The sequence below is a fragment of the Phyllostomus hastatus genome, unplaced genomic scaffold (genome assembly GCF_019186645.2).
Source record: "Phyllostomus hastatus isolate PE091 unplaced genomic scaffold, TTU_PhHast_1.1 phas_contig_40, whole genome shotgun sequence".
NCBI lineage: Eukaryota > Metazoa > Chordata > Mammalia > Chiroptera > Phyllostomidae > Phyllostomus > Phyllostomus hastatus.
This window is the reverse complement of record NW_025333872.1, coordinates 54,072,897-54,089,385: the sequence shown is the minus strand read 5'-3', so window position 1 is coordinate 54,089,385 and position 16,489 is coordinate 54,072,897. Positions and strand designations below refer to the sequence as shown.

Below are 16,489 nucleotides of genomic sequence, written 5' to 3'. Positions count from 1 at the left end.
GCGTTTTCTAGTTTCCTACTATTTTTTGAGAACTAAATGCTTCTGTGTTTTTGCTGGGCAACCCCTTCTCTGACTTCATCCAGGGTCCTAGGGTGTTGAGAGGCAAAGTTTTCTGATATGGCATCAGGATAGTCTGTTTTTTACTGTGTTGTAAATAACCCCAAAATCTCAGTGGCTTAAAACAGCAAAGATTTATTTTCCATCAGTCCTGTGTACCATGTGTCCATTTTTGCCTCATTTGAATCATGATTTCCCCACTCAACCCAGGCTACATAGAGGGACACTGCATTTGGGCAAGGGACTGTACCATCAGATGCTGGGTCTTATATAGTCTTCTGCCAGGAATTGATGTGTGCATTCCCTCTTGCATTTCATTGGTCAAAGTGGTATACTTGGCTCCACCTAATTTCATAGAGAAGGGAAAGTATGTTCTCACCATGTTTCTGGAAGGTGGGCAACAAACAGTGTCAGTAAATAGCGTAATACCACATGTATTCAAAAGAAAACTATTGGTTTTAAATATACCTTACTTTTAAGAAATTCTAATACATATGTGCTGTGATTAAAATGGTCCCTGGTCCTGTTCTAAGGTTCAGAAAAGACATGCTTGTTTTGGAGACTGTTCTAATTCAGTCACCTACATTAATAACTTCCTTATAGGAGAATTCAGTAGTGATTCTTTTGTTTCCATACAAAAGCACTATTTATAGTGATTTCTTTGTTAGCTGGGTTTTAAGGAAGAGAAGGAGAGGTTTATAGAAGGAGATGTAAAAGTAATCAGCGTGGATATGTTGAGAAAATAATTTAATTGCTAGAAAAAATTTCCTAGTTCATCTCCCCCTTGAGGGTTCCCATTTATATAATCCATAGCAGAATTTATACTCTTAATTCAAATGGGATAGATCATTTGGTACCTTCATCAGCAATTGTTTTTGTAAAAAAAAAAAAAGGTGTAAATTAACTCTCCAGTGTCAATTTAAACAAGCCCGTGAGGCAAATGACAGGAAGGTTAGTTAGAGAAATTTCTCCAGCAGAGAGGACAATATTCATTGGGACTTGGAGGCAAGAGAAACCTTAGCTGTCCTAAAATGAAAAATTCTGTGCAGTGATTGCAATTAATAGCCTGTCACATAAAAATAGAATGAAATCATCTGGAACTCTGTCTTGTAGTTTAGTTCAGAATTTGTGATTTTAACTTTGGCATTTAAATTTTGTGCTTCTTTCAACATTAGCTAAGCATAGCAATCCCCTAAAAGCATACCATAACGACTGGATCCCTCAGCTTCTGCTTTGCAGTGCCCCAGTAGTGCTCCTGTGTGCTCTGTGAAAGGTGCAGTCACACAATCAAAGTAATATTTTCCCCGAGGTTTCCTGGGGCAGACTGGTTCTGCAATTTTCCAGTGATTGTTTAGGAGAGAAAGCCCTCAGTTTGGTCTTTCTCTTAAATCTTTTCCCCTTAATTTTCTGCACTGTGGCTCCTGGCTTCTCCTTTGCCAGCCTCACTGAAGTACCTAGGATTGAGGGGAAGTGGTCTGTGCCATAAATTGCTAAGTGGGATTTGTTGCCTCCCCGAGGGGACTCCCACTCTAGAAATCCCCTCTATCTCTGCAGGCCAGTGCCCAAAATATCTTTCTACAACTGTGACAAAGTTAAAGAATTCTCAGGCATCGAAACCTGTGGAATGAAAAGTTGAGGTGGCCTTTTGGGGCTACCACACTTCTTTTGTTTTGCATCCACAAACTGGGAAATAGCTAATGTTGGTGCATGTAGAGTTTTTCCTTTTATGTATTGGCCCCACAATAAGCCTGTGAATTTGGTGAGCCACAGGTGATTGTTATTAATTTTATTATTTTTCTCTCCATTCCACTGATAGGAACATGGAGGCTCTGGGCTGTTGACAAGTCTAACTAACAGCTAGAAAATGCTAGAATCCAGTTTTCAGACTCCAAATCCTGTGCTCTTCCCTTATACAATGCTGACAATTCCTTATTAGTAGTCCAGCCATGAGGAATAACTACATGGAAGCAATACTAATAGTCCAGAACGCTCCCTTCAGAGTCCCCATAGTTACCAGTAATTACAGATCTGGACTTGCTGCTTGTCAACAGGTCCCTCTGGTCATGTGGTCTGCTGCCCTATGCTGGCATAGTAACCCACCTTTCTTGTTCCTTGGTTTTCTCTGGATTTAATCTTGAGCTTCCTTGTACAACATCTTTCAGCAGAGAGTGCCACTCTTATATGAAGGTGAGAGACCATTTTGGTTGGCACTTCACTTACAGAAAAGATCAGGAAAAATTAAAGAAGGTAGGACTTGATATTTCTTCCACAGTATACTTCTATGTGTGAAAACTACTTTTCTCCTGCCATGGATTGAGGGGGCCCTTTTATACCCAATTCCCAGTGTGGCCCTTGCCTTACCTCTGGTCTGGAGTTCTTCTAGTTCCCTTTAAAAGAGAGTAAACATCTTTCTCCAAATCATGCTCCTGGAGGCAGCCAAGAGGCCCCATGTCAGAGATTTCTCACACACCTAGAAGCCTGGGAGCCCTGCAAGGAGTTGTGCTGCCCATCCTCGGGTCCTCAGGGCGCTGAGATGGAGAGGACCCGTGACTAGAGATGGGAAAGGCAGGCTGGGTTTGGCTGGGTGCTGAGGGGCGTGGGTTCCCCGCGGGTCCAAGTTTAAGAGATGGGCTAAAATGGCAAGACAGGCAATCCAAAACTGAGTGAAAGTACTTAGGGGGAGGACGGATGAGCAAGCTGCCTAGTTCAGATTTGTTTGACAAGTGAAAGGCCAGAGTTCTCATGGGTTAACTGGAGATTTTTGTTTCATGCCCCTTTTTGGGAAAGGAGTTGACAGTTTGTATTATTTCTAATATACCATCTAGGGGTTGTTAATTCAGATTCTCACTTTGATGAGCCTTGGAACAAGGAACAATTTACATAGATTATAGCACCTGACACAACATTATCAGAAACAAACACTGGGAGAAAGGGAACAGATGACCTGGTGTTAGTTCTCAAAGTGTTTCCTGGGCTAGCAGCATCAACTGGTGAACCATTAGAAATGTGAGTTCTCCAGCCTCCTCCCAGACCCACTAACTCGGAAACTCTGGGGGTTTGAGGGGCCCAGCAATCTGTGTTTTAACAAGTTGTCTGGTTTGCTATGGTGCATACTCAAGTCTGAGCTGCACTGCCTTAGATTGTAAGTATAAATGACTAACATCATATTATGTTCACTTGAGATAAAACATTGGTGGGGGAGTGAAAGGATGCAGAAAGGTGAGGCAATGATTTGAAAGACACATTTCTCTGCTGTGTTCAGAAGGGCTAAGATTGCTTGAAGTTTGACCACTGGATAAATTGGGGTAATAATAATACTATGCAGCCTAAAGGTGGATTGCCAAGGTCACAAAAGGGCAAGGTGGACAGTCCAAAGGAAATGACAACAGCTCGGATTGGTCCGGCCCTCTGCATGATTGCTTTGAAGCATTGCCCGTGTTCTGACTCTGTGACCTGCTTTGGTGCAGACACAGTGAAATTACATCTTCCCGAAAAGGGCAAGAGCGAAATTATTTAATAGAAATTAATTTTCTTGGGGGAATAAAAGGAATTGGCAATGTCATCCAAGATTTTATTAAAAATATTTATTCAATTTGGGGAATAATAAGTGATAAAGCATCAAAAAGCTTCTTTTTAGCCCTTTATTAAAACTATGATTCATGAGTCTTCAACTTAAAAAAAAGCCTACAAAAGGACAATAAGCATCATTCTAGTCTAGTTATTTCTTTCTTGAAAAACCAGCACTTAAAAAAAAGCCACAGTGTTATATGATAACGTGCTTCTGGAGAATTTAGTCCTTATGGCTGGAATTCTGAAACCTGCAAATGAGTCACTGATTGTCATCTTGTGCCAGGGAGATGAAGGGAAACCTGTTCTCAATTACTGGGCAGCTGGTGTGTTTTAATTGTTTGCTTTTTATAAGCAGTAAAATAGGAGTATTTCTTAAGTATCCTTATCCCTATTAATGGTAGTGCTTTCCACACTTGTCGTGTATCACAATCCCCAGGGAACTTGTTAAAAATGCAGATTGCCCTCCCCTTGAGGTTCTGATTTAGTAGGCATATGATTTTTAACAAGCATCCAAATGATTTTGGTGCAGGTAGTTTGAAGACCATACGTTTCAAAACCCTGCCCAGGGCCTACTCATAATTTATGTGCTCATTATTTGAGCATATCTAAAAGTGACTGACAATTCATAAAAAGTCAGTTTAGTGTAGATAAAAACTTGACTGTGAGCAACACATGCTTATTCAAATAGAGCTTGGTTATTTGGCATTTGGGGAAAAAGAGCCTTACATACACACACACACACACACACACACACACACACACACACAAATTAAAAAAATTAATAGACTTTTTAAAAGTGGTTTAAGTTTACAGAAAATTGGGCAGATAGTACAGAGTTTCCATACACTCCTCTCCCCTGCTCACAGTTTCCCTTCTTATTGACATTTTGTATTAGTGTGGTATACTTGTTATAGGTGAGCCAATAGTGATACTGTATGGTTCACTGAGGTCCATACCCTAGTTGGTACATTATTGTTCACTGAAGTCCATAGCTTACATTAAGGGTAGCTTGTGGTGTTCCACAGTCCTATGGGTTTTGACAAATGCTTTGTATCCATCACTATCGTATCCTACAGAATAGTTTCACTGCCTTAAAAATCCTGTGTTCCACTTATTTATCCCTGTCTCACTCCTTTTTGTGAGCTCTTGGCAGCTACTGGTCTTTTTTTTTTTTTATCACTATAGTTTTGGCTTTTCCAGAGTGTCATATAATCACATAGTTATAATCATATAGTATGTGGCCTTTTCAGATGGTTTCCTTTTACTAAGCAATATGTATTTAAGTTTCTTTTATGTCTTTTATATTCTTGTTATGGCTTGCTAGCTCATTTCTTTTTATTGCTGAATAATATTCCATTGTATGGATGTTCCATCTTATTCATTCACTTTTTCAAGGATGTCTTCTTTGCTTCCAGTTTTGGAAAAATATGAATAAAACTGCTATCAACAGTTGTGGGTTGGTTTTTGTGTGGATGTAAGTTTTTTAAAACTAATGTTGGCAAATACCTAGGAGTGTGATTATTGGATTATATGATAAAACTATGTTTAGTTTTGTGAGAAACTGCCAAATTGTCTTCTAATGTGGCTGTACTATTTGCATTCTCACCAGCAATGAATGAGAGTTTCTGTTGTTCTCCATCCATGCCAGCATGTGATACTGTTTTCTTGTATTTTTGCCTTTTTAATAAGTAGGTAACAGTATCCCATTGATGCTTAATTTGCAGTTCTCTAATAATATATGACATCGGACATCTTTTTATATGCTTATTTGCCATCTGTATATTTTCTTTAGTTAGGTATCTAGTTTGATCACTTGACCATTTTATAACTGGGTTGTTTTGTTATTTTGAGTTTTAAGAATTCTTTGTGTATTTTGGGTATAAGTCCTGCATCAGACATGTTTTCCAAGTATTTTATTCCAGTCTGTGGCTTTTTTTTTTCTTGTAACATTATTTTTTTGCAGAGTAGAAGTATTTTATTCCTTAAAGTCAATGTATCACTTTTTCCTTTTTGGATTATACTTTAGATGTTCAGTGTAAAAACTCATCACCAAATCCCAGGCACATAGAGTTTCTCCTATGTTATCTTCTAGAAGTTTCATGTTTTGAATTTTACATTTAGTCTTTGCTTGAGTTAGTTTTTGTAAACGATGTAAGGCCAGTGTTTAGATATTTTTTTTTACATGTGGATGTCCATTTGTTACAACGCTATTTATTTAAAAGACTACCCTTTCCCCGTTGAATTTGCCTTTGTTCCTTGTAAAAGATTCATTGACTGTATTTGTGTGGGTCTGTTTTCGGAGTCCCTATTCTGTTTCATGAATCCCTTTGTCTACTCTTTTACCAGTGCCACACTGTCTTGATAATTATTGTAGCTTTACAGTGTGTCTTAAAGCCAGCTGGTGTCAGTCTTCAGACTTTATTTTTCTTCACTATTGTGTTGGTAGTTCTGGGTCTTCTGTCTTTTCATATGAACTTTATATGTTTGTTGACATGCAAAATAACTTGCTGGGATTTTGATTGGAATTGCATTGTGAATCTGTATATCAACTTGGGAAGAACTGACCTGAGAATATAGAGTCTTCCTATTCAGGGAAATACATGTTTTTAATACATAAAAACATTTCTCTGTAAGCTTTAAACATTTAGGTAATAAAATAATTCTATAATAATGTTTATAAAATATGGTGTTTTCTCTAACTTTCTAAATGTATATGAAGTAAATTTTGACCTTTTTCTTATGACTTGGGATTATGATTGTGAGTTTCATTGCTCACTGGTTGTTAATACAGTGGTATCTACTTCTTAGTATTTTTTCTCTGTATTAGTTACCTCCATTACCATTATGACTACTTGTCTGCATGTTTCTGTCGCCAGTTGGATCATGGGGCTCCTTCAGGGCTAGGATCTTGTTTGTCTTAGCCATTGATGTCTCCTGAGTCTGGTAGATGCTTTATAAATGTTTGTCATATGGGTCTTGAATGTCTCTAATATCCATTTCTCTGTTTCAACTTTCTGCTTCTAATCTGTTGTACTCTAGAAAAACAGAAAAATCAACTTTGTTAAGAACTATCTGCTTGAAAAGAGTCAGTAAATGTCTAAGCAAATACCTGAATACAATCTTTCTAAGAGCCATGTGGGTTTGGGTTTTAGAAATTCCATGCTCTTTTTCCAGGCTGGTTAAGATTGTTCTGTCACATCCTCATAGCTGCTTCTAAAAGTTGTAACCCCATCTCCAATGTTTTTCCTTATAAGGCACTAGAAAGCAACTAAAAGTATAAGTTGCCTTTGATTTAAACTTAAGGCTTTGTTCTGGAGAAGTCCACTTAGAACACTGCACTTGACTCTATGACAAGACTGGCTGCAAACTTTAGAAATGAATGTTGGCATTTTAACTCTATCTCAGAATTTTAAAAATTGTTAGGGCCCAGACGTGCTTAAGAGATTATGGCCTTTACATTTCCTTTTAAGAGCTAAAAAGTCCCGAGAATAATTTACATTCAAACTGCTTATTTCTGTTACTTTTAAGATGAATATGTAATTTTTAAATACTGCTGGGTACTGCTTCTTTCCCCCCATGTCCACATCTGTAGTAGACACATTATTTATTGTATCTTTCATATATAAGCATTTAGTTTTGTAAAAATGTGTTCTAAAGGAACTTAGCATACTCCCCAAATATTTAAAACCTAATTGTAATTAACCTTGACTTGTGCTATGATTTGTAATTAACATGGGCCTTTCAACTGCTCTGATTGATTTTATGAATTCTGATGCTTATTTTGATAAAACTCACATAGAGAGACATTTGGAGGTAGAATTGATGGAAAAAATGGCTTAAAATTCAGGAATTTGAGGAGGAAGTTATTTAAATTCAATGTGGATTTGTATTTTATTTTTATGTATACAATTTAATCATTTCAAAATTTAATCGAACATTCCTTATATGAAGTTCACCATTATGTTTATCTTCCTTGGGGGATTAGTGAGATTAAAGGAATAATATTAACTCAAAGCTAAGAAATTAAGCTGTGAAAGCCAAACAGTCAGGGTCCAAGAAGTTGCTGTAATAAAAGTCTATGAAAAAATTTTTCTTCAAATAAGAATTAGAACACTTCCACATATAACTCATTTTTTTTTTCTTTTCTTTCTTCTTACTTTCTGTTTAAGAGGGGAAAGGTGCCTTTGGTCAGAATGGGTTTGTTGGACTAACAAAAACTGCTGTGGTCTCCTGCTGCCAGTTCTGTGACCTCAGGGGTGTAACGATTGCCCTTGGCTGTGCTAACCAGATACCTTTGATAAGGTTCAGTTTCTTCAAGTAGATTGCCAAGGTAAAGTATAAAAGATGAGGATAAATGTAAATTTATTACTGAAGAAGGGTAAAGTCTACCTATGTAATAATGTTAAAACCAAGTAAATTATATGCAAAATATTTAAAATGTTGGCTGGGTGGAGGAAGAAAGGGAGATAACAGAACTTATCCATTATGTACCAGTTTGGATGTGTGTTTCTGCTAAGTAAGAGGAAACCTCAATGCAAAGTGCTTTGAACAACAGGGAACATTTATTATTTCACCTAAAGGGAAGTCCAAATGTGGAGCCTCTCTAGAGTGGTTGATTCATTGCTCAATAAGAGCAAGAACTTTTAAGTTCTTTGCATCTTTCTGTTCTGCTCTCCTGAATCTGTTGACTTAGTTCCCTGCCTCCCCTCACCAGCCCCCATTGCAATACAGCTCCCACAGCCCTGGGAATCATTGTAGACACAGTGACATCCGGCAGCCCAGCAAGCTTACCCCCAGCTATCATTTTTTACTGTTAGTAAGAAAAGCCTTTCCAAGATTTCCTACACATCACTGTGCCCAGAATTATACCACATGCCCAAGTCCAGACTAATCCCTGGCAACAGAAACAGAAAACCAGGACATTTGGAGTGCCCCGCCCCTCCCCACCACCTTTCCAGAGCACCAGCGTATGAAGAGGAGATGAGACACCCCTGTAACACAGTCACCCTTTTAGCAAAGGGGAGGAGTGGGCTGGATTTTGGTGTCTTATATGGGTAACAATGTTTTTGCACCTCTAGCCAAAATTCAATATTTAGTATGGAGGGATTGGGAGGAATTATCAAATGAATTTTCCATATGTGGGTTCATGTGTTTATAAACCAATGTGCCAAAAGGAACTCAACTTAGACACTTTGAGGAAAAGAAAAAAAAGGAAAAAAACTCAAGTCAGTGATTAAAAGTTTAGCTGTGGTTTTAAGGCTCAAGCACATTTGTGCTGTGACCCACAAAAGAGAGGTTAACCTTCTTTCTCTCAAATCTTTCTTTAACTATCTCTAAAAGAGAATTTCTATTTTAAGTTGAGTAGCCTTCTGCAAAATATCTGAACACAGAGTTTATCAAAAGGATTCAGATAAAAGGATGCATTTGGTGTTATCTTAATAACAGGATATGTACTATCCTGAGGCTTGTTTGAAGTTGGTAAACAGAAACATACTTCCAAAAGAGATTTTGGTATGCGGTATATGCCTATATGAGAAATGTGAAAATGTTAAATACTTTCAAAATGTAGAAATAAAATTCATAACTTATTAAAGTACATTAAAGACTGGAATGTCATTGATTACTTTTTTAAAATTTTATTTTAATCATTGTTCAAGTACAGCTTTGTGTCCTTTACTCCCATCCCAGCCCACCTCCGTCCCATTTCCACCCCCCCTAGTTTTTGTCCAGTTGTCCTTTATATTTGTTCCTGTAAACCCTTCCCCCTTTCCCCAGAAATTCCCCTGAAATTCCATCCCCTCTCCCCTCTGGTCACTGTTAGCCTGTTCTCTATTTCAGTGTCTTTGGTTATATTTTGCTTGTTTGTTTGTTTTGTTGTTTAGGATCCTGTTAAAGGTGAGATCATATGGTATTTCTCTTTCACTGTCTGGCTTATTTCACTTAGCATAATGGTCTCCAGTTCCATCCATACTGTTGCAAAGGGTAGGAGCTCCTTCTTTCTTTCTGCTTCATAGAATTCCATTGTGTAAATGTACCATAGTTTTTTGATCCATTCATTTACTGATGGGCACCTAGGTTGCTTCCAGCACTTGGCTATTGTAAATTGTGCTGCTATGAACATTGGGGTGCATAGGTTCTTTTGGATTGGTGTTTCAGGGTTCTTAGGATATAATCCCAGAAGTGGAATTGCTGGGTCAAAAGGCAGATCCATTTTTAGTTTTCTTAGAAAATTCCATACTTTTTTCCATAGTGGTTGTACCAGTCTGCAATCCCACCAACAGCGCCCTAGGGTTCCCTTTTCTCCATAACTTCTCCAACACCTGTTGTTTGTTACTTTGTTTATGATGGCCATTCTGATTGGTGTAAAGTGGTATCTCATTGTGGTTTTAATTTGCATCTCTCTGCTAGCGATATCGAGCATCTTTTCATGTGTCTCTGGATCCTCTGTGTGTCCTCTTTGGAGAAGTGTCTGTTCAAGTCCTTTGCCCATTTTTTAATTGGGTTGCTTGTCTTCTTAGAGTGGAGTTGTGTAGTTCTTTATATATTTTTGAGATTAAACCCTTGTCTGAGGTATCATTGGCAAATATGTTTTCCCATACAGTTGCTTCTCTTTTTATTTTAATAGTGTTTTCCTTAGCCGTGCAGAAGCTTTTTATTTTGGTGAGATCCCATTTGTTTATTCTTTCCTTTATGTCCCTTGCTGTACGGGACATATCAGTAAAAATGTTGCAGCGTGAAATATCTGAGATTTTCCTGCCTATGTTCTCCTCTAGGACTTCAATGGTGTCACAGTTTATTTAAATCTTTTATCCACCTTGAATTTATTTTTGTGTATGGTTTAAGTTGGTGCTCAAGTTTCATTTTTTTGCACATAGCTGTCCAGTTCTCCCAACACCATTTGTTGAAGAAGCTATTTGTACTCCATTTTATGTTGCTGCCCCCTTTGTCAAACATTAATTGACCATAGAGACTTGGGTTTATTTCTGAGCTCTCTGTTCTGTTCCATTCATCCATTTGCCTGTTTTTATGCCAGTACCAGGCTGTTTTGATTACAGTGGCCTTGTAATACAGGTTAGTATCAAGTATTGTGATCCCTCCTACTTTTCTCTTTCTCAAAACTTCAGCAGCTATTTGGGGTCATTTATGGTTCCATATAAATTTTTGAAGTGTTTGTTCTATGTCTGTGAAATAAGCCATTGGTACTTTAATAGGTATTTCATTGAATCTGTAAATTGCTTTGGGTAATATGGACATTTTAATGATGTTAATTCTTCTGATCCATGAACATGGTATATATTTCCATTTGTTTGTGTCTTTCCTGATTTCTTTCTTCAGTGTTCTGTTTTCTGAATAGAGATCTTTTACCTCCTTGGTTAAGTTTATTCCTAGGTATTTTATTTTCCTTTTTGCTATGTCAAGTGAGTTTTTTTTTTCTTGATTTCTACTTCTGCTGTTTCATTGTTGGTGTACAAAAATGCCTTTGATTTCTGGATATTGACTTTGTATCCCGCTGTTTTGCCAAATTTATTTATTAGGTCAAGCAGTTTTTTGGCTGAGTCTATAAGATTTTCTATGTACAGTATCATGTCATCTGCAAACAGTGACAGTTTTGTTTCCTCCTTTCCAATTTGGATGCCTTTTATTTCCTTTTCTTGTCTGATTGCTGTGGCTAAAATTTCCAATACTATATTGAATAGAAGTGGTGAAAGTGGACAACCTTGTCTTGTTCCTGATCTTAGTGGAAAAGATTTTAGTTTTTGCCCATTGAGTATGTTGTTGGCTGTAGGTCTCTCATATATGGCCTTTCTTATGTTGAGGAATGCTTCTTCTATTCCCACTTTGCTGACTGTTTTTATCATAAATGGGTGCTGTACCTTATCAAATGCTTTTTCTGCATCTATTGATATGATTATGTGATTTTTGTCTTTGCTTTTGTTTATGTGATGTGTTACATTTACAGATTTGAGAATATTAAACCATCCTTGCATCCCTGGGATGAATCCCACTCGGTCATGGTGTACAATCTTTTTAATGTATTGTTGGATGCAATTTGTGAACATTTTATTGAGGATTTTAGCGTCTATGTTCATCAGTGATATTGGCCTGAAGTTTTCTTTCTTTGTTGTGTCTTTATCTGGTTTTCGGATTAGGATGATGATGGCTGCATAAAAAGAGTTTGGGAGTCTTCCATCATTTTGGATTTTTGGAATAGTCTGTGAAGGATAGGGGTTAGCTCTTCCTTAAATGCTTTGTAGAATTCTCCTGTGAAACCATCTGGTCCAGGGCTTTTGTGTGTTGGGAGTTTTTTGATTACTACTTCAATTTCATCTGCTGTTATTGGTCTGTTCAGGCTTTTTGCTTCTTCTTCATTGAGTTTTGGAAGATTATGTTTTTCTAGAAATTTGTCCATTTCACCTAGGTTTTCAAATTTCTTGGCATGCAGTTCTTTGTAGTAATTTCTTACAATCCTTTGTATTTCTGTGGTATCAGTTGTAATCTCTCCTCTTTCATTTCTGATTGTGTTTATTTTGGTCTTTTTTCTTTTTTTTTTCTTGATGAGTCTGCTTAAAGGCTTGTCGATTTTGTTTGTCTTTTCAAAGAACCAGCTTCTGGATTCATTGATCCTTAGAATTGTGCTTTTAGTTTCTATGTCATTTAATTCTGCTCTGACCTTGGTAATTTCCTTCCTTCTACTTGCTCTGGGCTGTCTTTGTTGTTCCTCGAGTTCTTATAGATGTAGGGCTAGGTTGTTTGTTTGAAATGTTTCTATCTTTTTTAGGTAGGCCTGTATCACTATGAACTTCCCTCTCAGGACTGCCTTTGCGGTGTCCCATAAGTTTTGGGTTGTTGTGAGTTCATTTTCATTTGTTTCCAGAAACTTTTTGATTTCTTCCCTAATATCATTCTTGACCCATTTATTGTTTAATAGCATGCTATTCAATCTCTATGATTTTAAGTGTTTTGGTTTTTTTTCTTGGAGTTGGTTTCTAGTTTCAGTCCCTTGTGATCCAAGAAAATGCTTGGTATGATTTCAATTTTCTTGAATTTGTTGAGGCTTGTTTTGTGTCCTATCATGTGGTCTATCTTTGAAAATGTTCCATGTTCATTTGAAAAGAATGTGTATTTAGCTTCTTTGGGATGGAGGGCTCTATATATATCAGTTAAGTTCATTTCATCTAGGGCATTGTTCAATGCCACAATATCTTTGTTGATATTTTGTTTGGAAGATCTGTCCATTTTTGACAGTGGCGTGTTAAAATCCCCTACTATAATTGTGTTGCTGTCAATGTCTTTCTTGAAGTCCTCTAAGATGTTCTTTATGTATTTGGGTGCTCTTATGTTGGGTGCATATATATTTACAATGTTTATGTCTTCTTGGTGGATTCTTCCCTTGAGTATTATGAAGTGACCTACTGGGTCTCTCTTTATGGCCCTTTTTTTGAAGTGTATTTTGTCTGATATGAGTATTGCTACCCCAGCTTTTTTTTTTTTCTGTCCATTTGCTTGGAAAAATTGTTTCCAGCTCTTCCTTTCAGTCTGTGTAGATCTTTTATGCTGAGGTGGGTCTCTTGTAGGCAGCATATGTGTGGGTCATGCTTTCTTATCCATTCAGCTATTCTATGTCTTTTGATTGGAGCATTTAATCCATTTACATTTAAGGTTATTATTGATAGGTACTTATTCATTGTCTTTTATGTACATGTGTTCCTTTCTCTCTCTCTCTCTTTTTTTCTTCCTTTCCTTAAAGCAGTCCCTTTAGCATCTCTTGCAGAGCTGGTTTGGTGGAGATGTATTCTTTTAGGCTTCTTTTGTCTGGGAAGCTTCTTATTTGACCTTCTATCTTGATTGAGAGCCTTGCTGGGTAAAGTAGCCTTGGTTGCAGGCCTCTGGGTCTCAGTACTTGGAATATTTCTTGCCATTCTCTTCTGGCTTGGAGTGTTTCCATTGAGAAGTCAGCTGCTAACTTTATCGGGGCTCCCTTGTATGTTACTTCCTATTTCTGCCTTGCTGCTTTTAAGATTCTCTTTTTGTCTTGGTATTTTGTCATTTTAATTATATGTCTTGAAGTGGGCCTCTTTGGGTTCCTCTCGATTGGGACTCTGTGTTTCCTGGATTTGTGTGACTTTTTCTCTCATCAAATTAGGGAAGTTTTCCATCATTACTTTTTCAAATAGGTTTCTATCCCTTGCTCTTCTTCTCCTTCTGGTATCCCTATTATACAGATATTATTATGTTTTATATTGTCTTGCATTTCTCTTAATCCCTCTTCATTCTTTCTGAGCCTCTTTTCATTTTCTTGCTCTTTCTAGGTATTTTTTTGTGTCCTCTAGCTTGCTGATCTGATCTTCTACTTTATCGATCCTGCTTTTGATTCCTTCTACTGTGTTCTTCCATTCAGATATTGTATTCTTCATTTCCTCTTGGCCCTTGTTGATAGTTTCTATTTCCTTTTTCATGTTGATATAGTTTGCAGTGAGTTCATTGTAGTTTCCCTGTAGTTTCTGGTAGCTCATTGTGAGCTCATTAAGCTTCCTGATAATCATTGCTTTGAACTCAATATCTGATAGTTGAGTTGCCTCTATTTCATTTAGTATTCTTTATGAGGTTTCCTCCTTTCCCTTCATTTGGGGATTGTTACTTTGTCTTCCCATTGTTTGTGAGACTCTTCTTGTTAGCCTTAGCTTCTTAAATTGATCTGTCCTGGCTCCCTAGGTTTATGGTGTGAACATCTGTGGTAGAATACCTGTGAGATTCAGTGGTGCAGTCTCTTTCGGGTATCCTGGTGTTCTCAGCTTCCATCTACTCTTTTTTGTGATTAGCTGGAGGGGTAAGGCAAAATGGTTTAAGACAGCAAGTGACTATTCTATGATATTTACAGTAGCAGCCAGAAGAGAAGAGATAGGAGATCCTTTGGCTATGTATAGTGTCAACTGTGATATTCCACCCAGCTGGCCACTTGTTAGAAAGGATGGAAAGAAGATAAGACTCTTGTTAGGGAGGGAAGGATTGTGAGTTGGATCTAGAAAGCAGTGAGATTGTGGGAGGTCAGATTCTGAGGTAAGATGAGAGGAAAGGATAGTAAATAGGTGTAGTGTGTGAGAGAATAGAGTTAACCACTACAGTAATAGAGTTCAGGAAACCATGAAGTGGGCTAAGATCTGGGACGGGTGTTGTGAAGTATTTACAATTGTATGGAACAGCTATTATTTACAATAATATTAGAGCAACAGTCATTTGACAGAATCTATGAGATCTAGATAACAAGAATAGGGAGTATAGAACCTTGAATAGTGTACTAAAGGAACACAAATGAGGTGAAGGACAGTAAATTAGCAATACAGTATGAATGAGATAACGGGGGACCTGTCAAACAATACAATATAACCAGGCAAGCAAAGAAGACTATACAGAAAGAGGAGGAATACAAAATTACTATTTAAAGATGTAAGAATAATGAAAAAAAATAATAATACAAATATACAATAACTTGCAGGTTCTCTGTAATAGTAAAGTGAAATGTGTCCCGCTGTCTCAGCTGTTGGTATGCCCCCTGTTTGGGTTCAGCTCTGGTCTTTTCACAGTTTCAGGTTTTTTTGTGTCACTTGTGGGTATTTAGAAAGAAAAAAGAAAAAGGAAAAGAGAAGAAAAAGAAAAGAAAAAACAGAAGGAGGAAGGAAGAAGAGATAAAATTGGAAAGGAAAAAGGAATAAAACTAGAAAGAAGGAAAGAGAAGCAAAAGGAATTGGGAGATATAAAAATAATAAAAATTAAAAAGTAAAAAATTACTTTAACCGCCCCCCCCAAAAAAATCAAACAAACAAACAAACAATAAAATACCTCTTGTTGGTTTGAAACTGGCCAAACCAGGTTTTCTGGTCTTGCTAGCTGCAGCAGGCTGAGCTGCGATTGGTTTTGCTTTTCTCCCTTCTGGTACAGAACCTCAGCCAGCCGAGTGTACTCTCCCCAGAGCCAGCCCCGTGCCTCTGCAGGGCTCTGGATGTGGGATCCGCGCCCTTCCAAGCACGCTCTCCCCAGGTTAACGGGTGCGAGCTCCTGGTCTCCTGCTGAGTGTGTGCCTTCTCTGGGTCCAGGGATGTGAGCTCCAGGGCTCCTGAGGAGCACGCTCATCCTCCCCAGGTTTATGGGTGTGGGCTCCGGTCTTCCAGAAAGCACACTGCCCCAGGGTTGGGGGCGTGGGCACCTGGCCAGGCCACCCTTGGTCGTCCGGGCTCAGGCGTGCACTCTTCCCTGGGCTAAGCGTGGGTGCTCACAGTCCCTGTGTATTTGCCACTCAGTCCTCACTCCCCTCTTTGCGCCTTCAAGCAACCAGGCCTCTCCCCTGCTGCTCAATCCTTGTTTGGCTGGGGAGGGAGCGGGTGACCCAGCTCTCTCCCAATAGCTGTGTGTCAGATCCGGTGAGCGCCAGGCCCAGGGCCGCAGCCTCCCTGGTCCCTGCACTGATCCCTGGGCCCTTATTGTCCTGAAGCACTCTCCTTACCATCTGGTTTTTCAATGTCCACTGCAATTTTTGATCTCCTGTTTTCATATATGCTGAGGTACTGTTGGCTGTTTGCTCTGTTCCTCGGTAAATTCGCTAGGTTTTTCTTCCATTGTAGGGGAAAGTGGAATCTGCTCCCTCCTACCACACTGCCACCTTCCCTCTCGATTATTTTTTAAACACTTTGACTGAATTGCATATATTTATTTTTTGGTTTTATTGAGATATAATTGACATAAAAGATGCTGTAAGTTTAAGGTACATGACATGATGATTTGATATAAACATATATGGTGAAATGATCAAAAAGGTTAGTTAACATTTCTATCACCTCACATAATTACCTTTTTTTGTGGCAAGAAC

General features: G+C 38.1%; 1 pseudogene; it reads right to left on the bottom strand.

Annotated features, from left to right (window-relative positions):
* The window catches only part of LOC123821834, a 41,214-nt pseudogene extending 25,458 nt beyond the window's left edge, over positions 1–15,756 (bottom strand).
* Positions 15,757–16,489: the final 733 nt, after the last annotated feature.